General features: G+C 41.5%; 1 protein-coding gene across 4 annotated transcripts in view; it reads right to left on the bottom strand.

Annotated features, from left to right (window-relative positions):
- The window catches only part of LOC140195107 (lethal(3)malignant brain tumor-like protein 4), a 402850-nt gene that overhangs the window by 97282 nt on the left and 287723 nt on the right, over positions 1–17845 (bottom strand). The window lies entirely within an intron of this gene.

Genomic DNA, 17845 nt, shown 5'->3' with positions numbered 1-17845 from the left:
TCCAAAAGTTGAAAGTACTCTTATTATCGAAGTATGTATACATTATACAACCTTGAGATTTGTCTCCTTACAAGGCAGCCACAAAACAAAGAACCCATTTAAAAAACAGAAGACTGTCAAACACCCAATGTGCAGAGCGGAAAAAAAGCATCATGTCCATAAAAAAAACCCCATAAAAATAAAGAAGACAGTCGAACACCCAGTGTGCAGAGAAAAAGAACGCACCATGCAAACAATAACCGTAAGCGAATAGCGTTCTGAACTGAAGTCTGCAAAGAGAGTTCCATAGTTCAGCACACAGCTGAGTGGTGGGGCAGCAATCTGAACCAGCCCGTCCTTTGCCTCAGGTCCTGACACCCTGACCTTTTCAATCTGGCCCGGTGCCTAAAATGACATCCAAACATCAGCTTTCCTCGCGCCTTTACTCCTCCTTTATTAGAACTTTGAAGACCATGAGAGCTACGGGTCCAAACAAAACTTTTGGACTACAGAGCAGTTGTCCTTCCTACATTACCATATAGAGCTGAATCATGGGCACCTGACAGCTCTGGAACAGTAACAGCCTGTGAAAGATTGAGGATCAGCTGGAAGGCAGACATGTGAGCATCAGCATACTGGAGGAGGCCAACACATACAGTATCTCCACCATGATAAAGCAACACCAACTCCAATGGATAGGTCATACTAATTCAGATGCTTACATCAGAAAAGAAACAACAGGCAATAATAATTTTAAAAAAAGAACTTAAATGATTGGGAAACAGAGCAGTGCTTCTAAACTGTCAACATTACTTTGTTCAAGCAACACACATCAAAGTTGCTGGTGAACGCAGCAGGTCAGGCAGCATCTCCAGGAAGAAGCACAGTCGACGTTTCAGGCCGAGACCCTTCGTTTTCCAGCATCTGCAGAATTCCTCGTGTTAACATTACTTTGTTCTTTGTTTTCCACATTGTCTTGGATAGAAAAATGATGATCCTAAAGTTCCAAGTACATTTATTATTCAGATCCTTTACAGTTCAGCACTCAACAGCATAATTCCCTCCAGGCTTGACAAGAAGATCAGAGACCTCGGCCTTCACCCTAGACTTCCTGGCAGATTACCGGCAGGTGGTAAGAGTGGGCTCCCTCAACCATTTGCTCAATACATCAGACAAAATGAAGATATCAGGGGAATTACTATTAAAGGGACAGAACATAAATTGGCCTGTTATGCAGATGACATTTTGATCTACATAGGGCAACCAACGTACTCTTTACCTAAATTGATGCCACCTTTGAACAATATGGTCAATTATCAGGATACAGGATCAACATAGATAAAACCCAATTACTTTCATATAACTATAGCCCGCCAAGAGAAATTGAAAGTAGATATCCCTGGGCATGGCAAACAGAGTCTTTCAAATATTTGGGCGTTATTATGCCAAAAGATTTGGCAAAATTATCAGAATGCAATTATCTGCCTACATATGAAAAAATTAAGGAAGATATAACAAGATGGAACCTAATTCCTTTTTTTTCAGTCTCAGTTCAAGGATTAAATCTATTAAAATGAATATACTGCCCAGACTATTATATCTCTTTCAGACCCTACCAATAGAAATTAATCAAAATCAATTCAATGAATGGAACAAAATGTTATTAAGATATATATGGCAAGGTAAAAGGCCTAGAGTTCATCTCAAAACTTTGCAGTTAGCCAAGGAAAACAGGGGATGGGGCCTACCTTCTCTTAGAGATTATTATTTTGCAGCACAGTTGAGAGCTGTGATATGTTGGTGCAACTCATCATGTGACACTTAATGGAAAAACATTGAGGAGGGGATACTTCCCATTACCATACAAGCAATTTTGGCTGTTAACAACCTACATAGGTACATAAATACTATTGATAACCCATGGGTGAAATGGACTCTTAAAATATGGAAAGCTATTATAAAAGAATATAAACTTGAAGGAGATATTGCAATTCTTAAATGGTGTGCATATGACTCGGATTTTACGCCGAATAAACTGGATACTAGACTTAAGGCCTGGATAGCTGAAGGAATAACAGTTCTTTGCAATATAATGAAAGAAGGAACACTGTGCAGTTTTGAAATGCTTAAACAGAAACACTTATTAGAAAAACAAGACTTTTGTCGGTATTTACAGATGCGACAGTATGTTAATAGGATGGTTAAAAATGTAACCAAGGCAAGTACATGTTTAATAGAGCTATTTAGAAAAGCATATAATTCAGATAACGGTAGTAGAATTATTTCAAGTGTGTATAAGGGTTTGTCAAATCTTAAAACACATTTGACTTCATACATTTAAACAAAATGGGGGAAGGAAGGAGGGATAATTATATCTGAGGAAGAATAGACAATAATATGGAGGTATCATTGGAAGTGTACCAGTTCACAGAAATGCAGGGAGCTTGGGTAGAAAAACTTGATAAGACATTTTATTACACCCTCTCAGAAATCCCATTATGATAGTAACCTCCCTGTTTGCTGGAGAAATTGTGGAAATCAAAATGCAAACCATTATCATATTTTCTGGGAATGCCCTGTTATCAAAGACTATTGGAGTGGGATACACAATGCCCTACAAGACATCTTTAAATGTGAAATACCCTTAGAAAGACCATATATTTTGGGTATATACTGCTGGTGGCTGGTAAAAAGTCTCTTACCAGGAAATAGTTATCACAGGAGAGCACAACTTTAAATGCATGGATGGAAATTACAATGGACATTTACAAAATAGAGAAGATAACAGCATCTGTTAATCATAAGTTGGAACAATTTGATTCATACTGGGAAAATGGTTTAACTACATAACACCTCACAGGCCTGATTTTATTCTCACAAATCAATATGTCCCTACTTGTACATAGTTTTCTCCTTTTGCTTGTTCTTTCTTTCCTCTCATTTCTGTAAGTGTATACCTCAGATAAATATTATGTGGAGATTTGTGGCATATATGACTATATGATATATATGTACAATATCTGAACTGTATGATAGAAAAATGCGTGAGGTCAGCAGTCAAGCAAGACTTCCACATCAGCCACAGCAGACGACGAACCTCAACCTTCGACGTCGAGGCAGGCAGAGATAGAAGAAGATGACCTGCCTGCCCTAATGGAAACAGAAGATGATGAGATGACACCACAGTGTCCCACCACTCCAAACCCTGGGCCGTGGATACCAATTCTCAGAGAATGCAGCGGTAGCCGGGACGCACACAGCACATCTTTAAGAAAACAACCGAAATAACCAAGCTAATTAATTAGGTGCCGCCCGGCACGTAAATGTCGGCCCAGATCAGAGGTGATTGCTGATTACGTCGCCTCTGATCTGGGCCGACAACGACGTGCCGGGCAGCACCTAAATAATTAGCATGTTTATTTCGGCTTTTTTCTTAAAGATGTGCTGTGTGCTTCCTGGCTACCGCTGTACCCCTGCATGCTTCGCGGATTGGTATCGGTTTGCTGCCCGGAGGATGGGGGCCATTGCACCACCCAAAGTCCGACGACTCAGCCTAACACACCATCATCAGTGTGCTCGGCGCTGTCCCGATTCCTGTAAGTGATACTACACTCTACATACATTATTTCTACATAATACAGGCTGTGCAGTTTTATGTTATTTGGTATGATTTGGCAGCTTCATGGCTTAAAAGTTACTGAAAGAATGTTTTTGCCAACAGCGCGTGAGATTTTCGCTACGGAGAACAGCGCGACAATGATTGTAGAAAAGTATTTCTACTTTATATAGGCTGTGTATTTATCATATCATTTCTGCTTTTACTATATGTTACTGTTATTTTAGGTTTTATGTGTTATTTGGCATGATTTTGTAGGTTATTTTTGGGTCTGCGAACGCTCACAAAACTTTCCCATATAAATAAATGGTAATTGCTTCTTCGCTTTACGACATTTCGGCTTATGAACCGTTTCATAGGAACGCTCTACCTTTGGATGGTGGGGAAACCTGTATATGGACGAATAAAAAACCTCGAATAAATAAAGCTCACCTTCAAAAAACCAAACAGAATGGAGGCTTTGCCTTACCCAACTTTAGGTTATATTATTGGGCAGGTAATATATGAAATATTACATTTTGGATATATTACATTAACCATGAGAATTGCCCTATATGGGTTTCTTTGGAAGTCAACTCTGTTATGAAATTTTCCATTATTTCTTTACTTGGATCCTCGCTTCCTTTTTCTTTAAATAAACTAACTGATAATGTGGTGGTCAAACATACTTTGAGGATTTGGTTACAGTTTAGAAAACATTTTGGTTTATTGAGATTCTCCTTCCCGAATCCCATCTTTTCTAATTGTTTTTTCAAACCATCTTTAATTGACTTATCTTTTAAAGAATGGGATAGATTGAGTATTAAACGATTTCAGGATTTGTTTGATGGAGGAAATCTCTCTTCTTTTGTGCAACTTTCAACAAAATTTAACCTTTCCAATACCCACTTTTTTCGATACTTACAGATTAGAGACTTTTTAAGATCTCAATTACATACATTTCCTACAAGTCCAGATAAGAATATAATAGATACAATTTTTAATCTGAAACCCTTTGACAATGGTTCAATATCTTACATTTACGGTCTGCTGCTGGGACTGAAAAAGCCCTCTTTAGATAAAATTAAAGGAGACTGGGAAAAAGATTTACAGATTTTCATATCTGAAGAGAGCTGGAAGATTATTTTAAAATTGATGAATTCTTCATCATTATGTGCTCGTCATTTTTTATTACAATTCAAAGTGGTACATAGAGTTCATATGTCTAAAGACAAGCTCTCTCGTTTCTACGCAAATATTTCCCCTTACTGTGATAGAGGTACTAATGGAGTGGCCACGTTAATTCATATGTTTTGGACATGTCCGAGCCTTGAAAAATTTTGGAAAGATGTATTTCAAACTTTTTCTGTACTTTTCAATGTTAGCTTTAAGCCCAATCCCTTGACTGCCATGTTTGGTGTTGTTGAGGATAGTGCTCCAAAACTGATGCAGATGTCTATAAAGATCAAACTTGGGCAGGGGCCTAAGCCTTCCTTACCCACTTTTAGATACTTGCTGCACAAAGAAAGAATCCTAGTGATTTTCTAAACACTGCTTTCCCTTTCACATGCTCTATTTGGAATGCAAATTACTGTCAAGCATTCTGAGCCTGCACAGTAGAAGTGTGCTTATTCCAGAACTACAGCATTACCATACAGAAGAATGCCTCTTGGTTCCGAGGGAAGCAATTGCAATGATTTTGGTTAGTCACGTCTGCTGACATTTGTAGGGACAAAGGAAGGGACATGTTTTGGTCGCTGGGAGGGATACCCTCTCATTCCTAGATATCTTAGAGCTTGCATTGCTAGAACAGGGAAACGAGTACGGATTTACCTAAGGTCACCACCCGTAGTTTCAGAAAATGATATTTACCCCTTTTGAAATAGATAGTTGTTAACTATATTGGATAGACAGTACTGGAAGTTCACCCCCATTACATTGACACTGTTTATTTCTTTGTCTGTACCTACATTACTCTGTGGAATTGTGAGGTAAAACAGATTAATGAAGGGTAATCTTAGAAGTCGCAACATATCCTATCGTCAAATAAAAGGATTAGCAGTCCAGTTTTGCTTTAGAGCCACCCTTTCCCTTATACTCTGAACTTACTGCTTTCCTCCAGTAATCTTTCTAACCTCACCCATTGCTTGCTTTCAACTCAAATGCTAAGCACGGTACCAAGTTGGTCATTTTCTCACAAGAACTGCAATAGTTGATGGCTGTGACGGTAATGATAAAAAAGGGAAAAGAATCCTGAACAGAAGGAGAAGGTTCTGAGAGTGATAGAGAGAAACAAAAAAGGTGCAACATAAATAGGGATGTTTTGAAATTTGTCAGCAAGTCAAATAATTTGGAATTAGAATCTTGGTGGAATTTAACATTTAAATAACAAATTATTTTTGCAATTTATAATGGAAAGGAACTGAAAAAAAAGTAATGCAATAAATAAGCAAGTTTTAAAGAAAAATTTAGTTAATTTAATTCTGGTTACACTACAATAGCTTTGAAATTACTACCTGAATATGTTTTAGGGTATGCAAAGCAGTAAGATCTATTTGTACCTTTATGACTTTGGAGGCTTCCATCTTTGGACTAATTTGATGGCTGGATGACTAATTTCTCAATTTCACACACAGCCAATGACAAAAGAAAACATTAAGACAGCAAATATGATGCAAATTACAAGCAGAAGGTGATTCTGCACCTCAAATGCATTGACCAGGAACTTAACTGGACAAGCCTCATAAATACTACAGCAACAACAGCAGCTGAGAGGCTAAATATTCTACAGCGTGTGATTTGCCTCAGGATTCTCCAAGTCCTTCCCACTACCCACAAGGTACAAGTCAGTACTTTAATGGACAAACAAGAGAAAACCTGCAGATGCTGGAAACCTGAGCAATACACACAAAATGCTGGAGGAACTCGGCAGGCCAGGCAGCATCTATGGGAAAGAGTACATTTGACGTTTCAGGCCGAAGCCCTTCAGCAGGACTGGAGAAAAAAAGCTGAGGAGTAGATTTGAAAGGTGGTGGGGTGAGAGAAACACCAGGTGATAGGTGAAACCTGGAGGGGGAGGGATGAAATAAAGAGTTGGGAAGTGGATTGGTGAAAGGGACAGAAGACCATGGAAGAAAGAAAAAGGGGGGGGGGGGAAAGGAGCACCAGAGGGAGGCAATTGGCGAGGGCAAGGTGAGAGAGGGAAAAGGGGATGGGAAATGGTGAATGGGGGGTGGGGGTGGGAAGCATTACTGGAAGTTTGAGAAATCAATGTTCATACCAACAGATTGGAGGCTACCCAAACGGAATGTAAGGCGTTGTTCCTCCAACCTGAGTGTGGCCTCATCACGACAGTGGAGGAGGCCAGGATGGACTTATTGGAATGGGAATGGGAAGTGGAATCAAAATGGGTGGCCACTGGGAGATCCCGCTTGATCTGGCAGACAGAGCATAGATGCTTGGCAAAGTGGTCTCCCAACTTACATCAGGTTTCACCGATGCACAGGAGGCTACACCGGGAGCACCCAATCTGCAGTTTGTGATTTTGGGGTGAATGTGCAGCGGGGCTCAGCAGGGTGTGAGTGGTGATTTGTGCGTGGTCAAGCAGGAGCAGAGAAAATGGTTGACGTGTCACAACTGCCTCCCACCCCAGCAAACAGGCCAAGTTACTTTGCTGTCTGATTTGTATCATCCAGCATAGTTTCCCATCCATTTAATTCAAGGTTCCAATTAAATCGCATAGTTACTTGTGTTTTACTGTGTCCCCTATGAAATCTGGCATGGGCTCCTGGAGGGCCATACATCCCAAGTTGAGAACCACTGCTGTAGAGTCCGTCATTTGCAAGATGCTTTGCAGCAACTCTACAATACTTCCACACCTGTGATTTCTGGCAGTGATGCACTATTTTATCAAATTGAGGTTCTGTTGCCAAATTCAAATCAATTCTGGCTGACGCTCAGGGCCACTTGCATGAAAATGTAGCTTAATCAGATATTCATATTCTAGTCACTTTTTGAAGGCACTAATACCAGAACTTATTAACAATCTAGTTCTGCTAGATCGAAATAAGCCAACAAGATTCCTTTAATTAAAATACATGGAAATATAATTTGTGATTTTACACTTGCTTAAAGTAGCTTTTAGATTTCATTAGTGCAGGAGACATATCTATAACTGCTTGGATTTACATCAGAACAACGTCTCTTCATTGTGCTTAAACTTCTTACAAATGGAAGTAAACACATTTTCTTACAACAATATGCATTTCCCACCACTGCCACCACTACTTAGCCTTTACTCAGCTTTGATTTTTCATTGCTTGACCCTCTGTACATGGAAAGACACAAGTTTCCAAATGAAGTGAATGAAACTTAGAGAATGTGTGTTTGCTTGATATACACCCAGTAGCCACTTGGCCACTGAGTGTACGTTCATAGCCTGCTGCTGCTGTAGCCCATCCACTTCAAGGTTCGACACGTTGTATGTTCAGCAGTGCTGTAACACGTGGTTATTTGAGTTACTGTAGCCCTCCTATCTACTCTAACCAGTCTGGCCACTCTCCTCTGACCTTTCTCATTAACAGGCGATTTTGCACACACAGCTGCCACTCATTGGATGTTTTTTTAAATTTTTCGTCCATTCTCTGTAAACTCTGTAAACCATTGTATGTGACAATCCCAGGAGATCAGCAGTTTCTGAGATGTTCAAACCACCCTATATGGCATCAACAATCAGTCCATGTTCAAGGTCACTTAGATCACATTTCTTCCCCATTCTGAAGTCTGGTCTGAACAACAACTGAATCTCCGGACCATGTCTATATGTTTTTATGCGTTGAGTTGCTGCCACATAATTTTCTGATTAGAAATTTGCATTAATGAGCAGGTGTACCCAATAAAGTTGCCACTGTGTGTATAGAACATTACTCATCTCTTTCTCCTTGTCACCTACACTTGCCAAAGACGTGTTATTATCAATTACAGGTTAAATCTTGTGAATGCAGTTTAAAACCAGTTTGACAGGAGAAGTCAAGACAGGAATGCGCAGGGTTGCTATTGAAGTCAACAAACTATAAATCAAATGTTTGACCCCAGCAGGGCATGAGTAAACAGGGCACAGCAAAAGGAGAGGGTAGCACTATCATCCAAATGATCTATAAATTTGCTGACAATACAACTATTGTTGGTAGAATGTCAGGTGGTGACGAGTGGGTGTACAGGAGTGAGATATGCCAGCTTGTGGAGTGGTGCTGCAGCAACAACCTGGTATTCAACGTCAAGACGAAAGAGCTGATTGTGGACTTCCGGAAGTGTAAGATGAAGGAACACATACAAATCCTCATAGAGGGATCAGAAGTGGAGAGAGTGAGCAGTTTCAAGTTCCTGGGTGTCAAGATCTCTGAGGATCTAACCTGGTCCCAGCATTATCGATGCAGTTATAAAGAAGGCAAGACAGCGGCTATACTTCATTAGGAGTTTGAAGAGATTTGGTATGTCAACATATACACTCAAGAACTTCTATAGTTGTACCATGGAGAGCATTCTGACAGGCTGCATCACTGTCTGCTATGGAGGGGCCACTGCACAGGACCGAAAGAAGCTGCTGAGGTTTGTAAATTTAGTCAGCTCCATCTAAGGTACCAGCCTACAAATTACCCAGGACATCTTCAAGCAGCAGTATCTCAGAAAGGCAGCGTCCATTATTAAGGAACTCTAGCACCCGGGGCATGCCCTTTTCTCATTGTTACCATCAGGTAGGAGGTATAGAAGCCTGGAGGTACAGAAGACTGAAGGCACACACTCAGTGATTCAGGAACAGCTTCTCCTCTGTAATCCGATTCTTAAATGGCCATAGACCCCTTGGACACTACCTCTCTTTTTATCTTTATTTTTTTTATATAGTATTTCTGTTATTGCATGATTTGTAATCTATTCAATATATGTATACTGTATAAAGTATACTGAATAAAATTTATTTATTTATCATTATTATTATTTTATTTACAAGGGCTGATTGTGGATTACATGAGGAATGGAGACAGGCTCACCCCTATTGACATCAATGGATCTCAGGGTTGAGAGGGTAAACAGCTTCAAGTTCCTCGGCATCCACATCACCAAGTACCTCACATGGTCTGTACACATCAGCAGCGTGGTGAAAAAGGCACAATAGCACCTCTTTCACCTCAGACGGTTGAGGAAGTTTGATATGGTCCATCAAGTCCTAAGAACTTTCTACAGGGGCACAATTGAGAGTATCCTGACTGGCTGCATCACTGCCTGGTATGGGAACTGTACCTCCTTTATTCGCAGGACTCTGCAGAGAGTGGTGCGGACAGCCCAGCACATCTGTAGTTGTGAACTTCCCATGATTCAGGACATTTACAAGGACAGGTGTGTAAAAGGGCCTGAAGGATCATTGGGGACCCAAACCATCCCAACCACAATCTATTCCAGCTGCTACCATCCGGGAAGCAGTACTGCAGCATAAAAGCCAGGAGCAATAGGCTCCGGGACAGTTTTTTCCGCCAGGTCAACAGACTGATGAACTCACGCTGATTTGAGTGTACTCTGTATTAAACTGACCGTTCTACTTATTATAAATTACTATGATTGCACATTGCACATTTAGATGGAGATGTAACGTAAAGATTTTTATTCCTCATGTATGTGAAGGATGTACGAAATAAAGTCAATTCAATTCAATAATTATTGCTTTTTTTTTGTAGTTTCACAGTTTGTTGTCTTCCGCATTCTGGTTGAACGCCCAAGCTGGGCGGCTTTTCACTGATCCTGTTATGCTTATTATTCTATAGATTTGTTGAGTTTACCCACAAGAAAATGAATCTCAGTGTTTGTATATGGTGACATACATGTACTTTGATAATAAATTTACTTTGAACATTTTATCTTTGGATAAAGGTAGCTAACATACATTGAACTTTATTTTGAATAACATAGAATAATGACAGCCAGTTAATATCTGGCATATTAACAATGAGGTAACATCTTAACACGATGGGCTAAGAATCAATAGCAATTTTGTTTTAGAATTCATAAGAATAATGTTTTGCATGTTGGGTCAATTCTGTAGCAATGCGTCAGCAGCTTACTGTCAGGTTAAGACCTGCACGGCTTGCTAACTGCCAAAGGAGAGTGTAACCTTGTGTTCTGGTAATGATGCTTGCATTATCCGAACCTGCTTGTAGATTATATTTATTGCTCAACTGCATGCATACCAGAACGTGCTGGTCTTTTTCAGCAACTACAGCCTTATGTGCAGTCTTGGTACTTCACAAAGATATATATTAAATAAGGAATAAGAAATGAGGTTCCCATTTGAAAGCTAGTTTCAATGAAGAAATTACTCTGGTCAAAGAAGGTAAGACCTCGGAGCAGAATTGAGCCATTTAGCCCATCCAGTCTGCTCTGCCATTCTATCACAGCTTATTTATTACCTCTTTCAACCCCATTCTTGACTTCTCCCCATAACGTAATAAGTCCTGATTAGTCAAGAAACTATCAGCCTCCATCTTCAATATGCCCAATGGCTTGCCCTACACAGCTGCCTGTGGCATTGAATTCCACAGATTCACCACTGTCTAGCTAAAGAAATTCCTCCTCTTCTCTGTTTTAAATGGATGTTACTCCATTCCGAGGCTGTGCCCTCTGGCCCTAGACTCCCTCACTACAGCAAACATCTTTTCCACATCCACTCTATCATAAGACCATAAGATATAGGAGCAGAAGTAGGCCATTCGGTCCATCCAGTCCGCTCCGCCGTTCAATCATGGGCTGATCCAATTCCTCAAGTCATCCCCATTCCCCTGCTTTCACCCCATTCACTTTGATGCTCTGGCTAATCAAGAACCTATCTATTTCTGCATGAAATACGCCCAATGACTTGGCCTCCACAGCCGCCTGTTGCAACAAATTCCACAGATTTACCACCCTCTGACTAAAGTAATTTCTCTGCATCTCAGTTCTAAAAGGACGTCCTTCAATCCTGAAGTTGTGTCCTCTTATCCTAGAATCCCCTACCATGGGAAATAACTTTGCCATATCTAATCTGTTCAGGCCTTTTAACATTCGGAATGTTTCTATGAGATCCCCTCTCATTCTCCTGAACTCCAGGGAATACAGCCCAAGAGCTGCCAGACGTTCCTCATACGGTAACCCCCTCATTCCTGGAATAATTCTTGTGGTCTTCCCTGAACCCTCTCCAATGTCAGTATATCCTTTCTAAAATAAGCTCAAAACCGCAGACAATACTCCAAGTGTGGTCTCACTAGTGCCTTATAGAACCTCAACATAGGCCTTTCAATAATCAATAGATTTCGTTGAGATTCCCCCCTCATTCTTCTAAGCTCCAGTGAGTACTGGCCCAAACACTCAAACACTCCTATGTTAACCCTTTCATTCCTGGGATCATTCGTGAGAATTTCCTCTGGACCCTCTCCCATGCCAGCACATCTTTTCTAAGATAAGGGGCCCAAACTTGTTCATGTATTCTGTGGTCTGATCAACATCTTATAAAGCCTCAGCATGACATCTTTGCTAGTCCTCTCGAAATTAACGCTAACACTGCATTTGCCTTCGTTACCACCGACTCAACCTGCCAGTTAACCTTTAGGGAATCCTGCACAAGGACTCCCAAGTCTCTTTGCACCTCTGATTTTTGAATTTTCTCCCCATTTAGAAAGTAGTCCACATTTTTATTCCTTCTGTCAAAGTGTATGACCATGCACATCCCCACATTATATTCCATCTGCTACCTCTTTGCCCATCCTCCCAATCCATCTACGTTCTTCAGCAGACACATTGCTGCCTCAACGCTACCTGCCCTTCTACCTTTGTACCATCTGCTATCTTAGCCACAGGCGCAAAATAATTATTAAATCAATCTACCATTTCTTTGTTCTCCATTACTACCTCTCTAGTATCATTTTCCAGTGGTCTGATATCCACTCTTGCCTTTCTTTTACACTTTGTATACCTGAAAAACTTTTTGTATCCTCTTTTATATTACTGGCTAGCTTACCTTCATATTTCATCCTTTCTCTCTTTATGACTTTCCTCCTTCTCCTATCAGATTTATTCTTCTCCAGCTCTTCGTTCTTCCAACACACCTGAATTTACCTTCCAGCTACCCTCCTTCCCTTCGCTCTTTTTATTCTGTCCTGAAGAACGGTCTCAGCCAAAACATCAACTGTTTATTCACTTCTATAGATGCTGCCTGACCTGCTGAGTTCCTCCAGCATTTTGTGTGTGTTGTTCTGGTTTTTTAATTGTCTGCTGGTTTTTAAAAGCTTCCGAATCCTCTACTTTCTTACTAATTTTTGCACTATTATGGCTTTTACAGTTTGTAAAACCCTTTCTGTAAAACCCTTTGGCTTTTACAGAAGAATAAAGTCCAGTCAACTAAACTGATATCGTGAACATAAGAATTAGGAGCAGGAGTCGGCCATCTGGCCTGTCGAGCCTGCTCCGCCATTCAATAAGATCATGGCTGATCTGGCCAAGGACTCATCTTCACCTACCTGCCTTTTCCCCATAACCCTTAATTCCCCTACTGTGCAAAAATCTATCCAACCTTGTCTTAAATATATATACCAAGGTAGCCTCCACTGCTTCATTGGGCAGAGAATTGCACACTCACCACTCTTTGGGAAAAGCAGTTTCTTGTCACGTCCGTCCTAAATTTACTCCCCCAGGTCTAGAGGCTATGTTCCCTACTTCTAGTCTCACCTACCAGTGGAAACAACTTTCCTGCCTCTGTCTTATCTATCCCTTTCATAATTTTATATGTTTCTAAAAGATCTCCTCTCATCCTTCTGAATTCAAGTGAGTACAGTCCCAGAGGACTCAATTTCTCCTCATAGTCTAACCCCCTCATCTCTGGAATCAACCTGGTGACCTCCTCTGCACTGCCTCCAAAGCCAGTATGAACCACGACACTATTTAAAATAAATGATCTTGTCACATTAAATTATAAGACAAGACCATAAGACCATAAGACAAAGGAGCAGAAGTCCGCCATTCGGCCCATCGAGTCTGCTCCGCCATTTTATCATGAGTTGATCCATTCTCCCATTTATTCCCACTCCCCCGCCTTCTCACCATAACCTTTGATGCACTGGCTACTCAGATACCTATCAATCTCTGCCTTAAGTACACCCAATGACTTGGCCTCCACTGCTGCCCGTGGCAACAAATTCCATAGATTCACCACCCTCTGACTAAAAAAATTTCTTCGCATTTCTATTCTGAATGGGCGCCCTTCAATCCCTAAGTCATGCCCTCTTGTACTAGACTCCCCCATCATGGGAAACAACTTTGCCACATCCACTCTGTCCATGCCTTTCAATATTCGAAATGTTTCAATGAGGTCTCCCCTCATTCTTCTAAACTCCAAGGAATACAGTCCAAGAGCGGACAAACGTTCTTCATACGTTAACCCTCTCATTCCTGGAATCATTCTAGTGGATCTTCTCCATACCCTCTCCAACATCAGCACATCCTTTCTTAAATAAGGAGACCAAAACTGCACACAGTACTCCAAGTAAGGTCTCACCAGCGCCTTATAGAGCCTCAACATCACATCCCTGCTCCTATACTCTATTCCTCTAGGAATGAATGCCAACATTGCATTCGTCTTCTTCACCACTGACTCAACCTGGAGGTTAACCTTAAGGGTATCCTGTACGAGGACTCCCAAGTCCCGTTACATCTCAGAACTTTGAATTCTCTCCCCATTTGAATAATAGTCTGCCCGTTTATTTCTTCTGCCAAAGTGCATAACCATACACTTACCAACATTGTATTTCATTTGCCACTTCTTTGCCCATTCTTCCAATCTATCCAAGTCTCTCTGCAGACTCTCCGTTTCCTCAGCACTATCGGCCCCTCCACTGCTCTTCGTATCGTCAGCAAACTTAGCCACAAAGCCAGTAAGCCAAATTCCATAATCTAAATCGTTGATGTACAATGTAAAAAGAAGCGGCGCCAACACGGACCCCCGTGGAACACCGCTGGTAACCGGCAGCCAACCAGAATAGGATCCCTTTATTCCCACTCTCTGTTTCCTGCCAATCAGCCAACACCCTATCCACGTATGTAACTTTCTCGTAATTCCATGGGCTCTTACCTTGTTAAGTAGCCTCATGTGTGGCACCTTGTCAAAGGCCTTCTGAAACTCCAAATATACAACATCCACTGCATCTCCCTTGTCTAGCCTACTGGTAATTTCCTCAAAAAATTGTAATAGGTTTGTCAGGCAGGATTTTCCTTTAAGGAATCCATGCTGAGTTCTGCCTATCTTGTCATATGCCTCCAGGTACTCTGTAACCTCATCCTTGACAATCGACTCCAACAGCTTCCCAACCACCGACGTCAAGCTACAGGTCTATAATTTCCTTTTTGCTTCCTTGCCCCCTTCTTAAATAGCGGAGTGACATTTGCAATCTTCCAGTCCTTCGGAACCATGCCAGAATCTATCGACTTTTGAAAGATCGTCGCTAATGCCTCTGCAATCTCCACAGCTACTTCCTTCAGAACACAAGGGTGCATTCCATCTGGTCCGGGAGATTTATCTACCTTTAGACTATTCAGCTTCCTGAGTACTTTCTCTGTCGTAATTGTGACTGCGCACACTTCTCTTCCCTGCCACCCTTGAGTGTCCAGTATACTGCTGATGTTTTCCTCTGTGAAGACTGATGCAAAATACTCATTCAGTTCCTCCGCCATCTCCTTATCTCCCATTACAATTTCTCCAGCATCAGTTTCTATCGGTCCTACACCTACTCTCACCTGTCTTTTACTCTTTATATACTTGAAAAAGCTTTTAGTATCCTCTTTGATATTATTTGCTAGCTTCCTTTCATAGTTAATCTTTTCCCTCTTAATGACCTTCTTAGTTTCCTTTTAACACACATAAAAGTTGCTAGTCCTGACGAAGGGTCTCGGCCTGAGATGTCGACTGCACCTCTTCCTAGAGACGCTGCCTGGCCTGCTGCGTTCACCAGCAACTTTTATGTGTGTTGCTTGAATTTCCAGCATCTGCAGAATTCCTGTTGTTTTAGTTTCCTTTTGTAAGCTTTTAAAAACTTCCTAATCCTCTGTCTCCCCACTAATTTTTGCTTTCTTGTATGCCCTCTCCTTTGCTTTAACTTTGGCTTTGACTTCTCTTGTCAACCATGGTTGCATCCTTTTTCCATTCGAAAATGTCTTCTTTTTTGGAATATACCTGTCTTGCACCTTTCTCACTTCTCGCGTAAACTCCAGCCACTGCTGCTCTGCCGTCTTTCCCGCCAGTGTCCCTTTCCAGTCAACTTTGGCCAGTTTCTCCCTCATGCCACTGTAATTTCCTTTACTCCACTGAAATACCGACACATCAGATTTCGGCTTCTCTTTTTCAAATTTCACAGTGAACTCAATCATGTTATGATCACTGCCTCCTAAGGGTTCCTTCACCTCAATCTCTCTAATCACCTCCGGTTCATTACACAATACCCATTCCAGTACAGCTGATCCGCTAGTGGGCTCAACAACAAGCTATTCCAAAAAGCCATCTCGCAGACATTCTACAGATTTTCTCTCTTGAGATCCAGTGCCGACCTGCTTTTCCCAATCCACTCGCATGTTAAAATCCCCCACAATTATCATAACACTGCCCTTCCGACAAGCCTTTTCTATTTCCTGTTGTAATTTTTAATCCACATCACTGCAGCTGTTTGGAGGCCTGTATATAACTGCCAACAGGGTCCTTTTACCCCTGCGATTTCTTAGCTCAACCCATAAAGATTCTGCACCTTCCGATCCTATATCACCTCTTTCTAATGATTTAATATCATTTCTTACCAATAAAGCCACACCTCCCCCTCTGCCTACCTTCCTATCCTTCCGATACACCGTGTATCCTTGGACGTTCAGCTCCCAGAGGCATGCATCCTTTAGCCACATCTCATTATAATTCATTATAACTGAATTGAATTGAATTGACTTTATTTCTTACATCCTTCACATACATGAGGAGTAAAAATCTTTATGTTATGTCTCCATCTAAATGTGCAACATGCAATTATAGTAACTTATAATAAATAGACCAGTCAATGTAACATAGAATACGCTCAGATCAGTGTGAGTTAATCAGTCTGACGGCCGGTGGAACAAGCTGTCCTGGGGCCTGTTGGTCCTGGCTTTTATGCTGCAGTACTGTTCCCAGATGGTAGCAGCTGGAACAGTTTGTGGTTGGGCTGACTCAGGGCCCCAATGATTCTTCGGGCCCTTTTTACGCACCTGTCTTGGTAAATGTCCTGAATCATGGGAAGTTCACAACTACAGATGCGCTGGACTGTCCACACCACTCTCTGCAGAGTCCTGCGATGAAGGGAGGTACAGTTCCCATACCAGGCAGTGATGCAGCCAGTCAGGATGCTCTCAATTGTGCCCCTGCAGCAAGTCCTTACGATATGGGGACTCGTGCCGAACTTCTTCAACCACTGAAGGTGGAAGAGGCTCTGTTGTGCTTTTTCCCACCACACAGCCGGTACGCACAGACCACGGTGATGTGGATGCCGAGGAACTGAAAGCTGTTCACCCTCTCAACATCAGATCCATTGATGTCAATAGGGGTTAGCTTCTATCGGTTATTGATGTCAAAAGATGTGTAAAGATGGTGTGTAGAGCTGTGGCTACTGCGTTGTCTGTCGATCGGATGTGTCAGTAGGCAAATTGCAGGGGTCCAGTGTGGGTGGTAGCATGCTGCAGATGTAGTCCTTGGCCAACCTCTCAAAGCATTTGCTTATTATTGAGGTGAGTGCGACAGGATGCCAGTCATTTAGACATGTTACCTTGGTCTTTTTAGGTACATAAGAACATAAGAATAGAAGCAGGATAGGCATCCGCCCATCAAGCCTGCCCCGCCATTCAACAAGATCATGGCTGATCTGTCTGTAAACTCAGCTCCATTTACCTACCTTTTCCCCATAACCCCTAATTCCCTCACTATGTAAAAATCTATCTAACTGTATCTTAAATATATTTAGTGAAGAAGCCTCAACTGCTTCCCTGGGCAGAGAATTCCACAGAGTCACCACTCTCTGGGAAAAACAGTTTTTCCTCATCGCCATCCTAAATCTTCTCCCCTGAATCTTGAGGCAATGTCCCCTAGTTCTAGTCTCACCTACCAATGGAAACAACTTCCTTATTTCTACCTTATCTATCCCTTTCAAAATTTTGTATGTTTCTATAAGATCCCCTCTCATTCTTCTA

This window comes from Mobula birostris, chromosome 1 (assembly GCF_030028105.1).
Source record: "Mobula birostris isolate sMobBir1 chromosome 1, sMobBir1.hap1, whole genome shotgun sequence".
NCBI lineage: Eukaryota > Metazoa > Chordata > Chondrichthyes > Myliobatiformes > Myliobatidae > Mobula > Mobula birostris.
The sequence above is the reverse complement of the archived record's forward strand: the minus strand, read 5'-3'. Positions and strand labels throughout refer to the sequence as shown.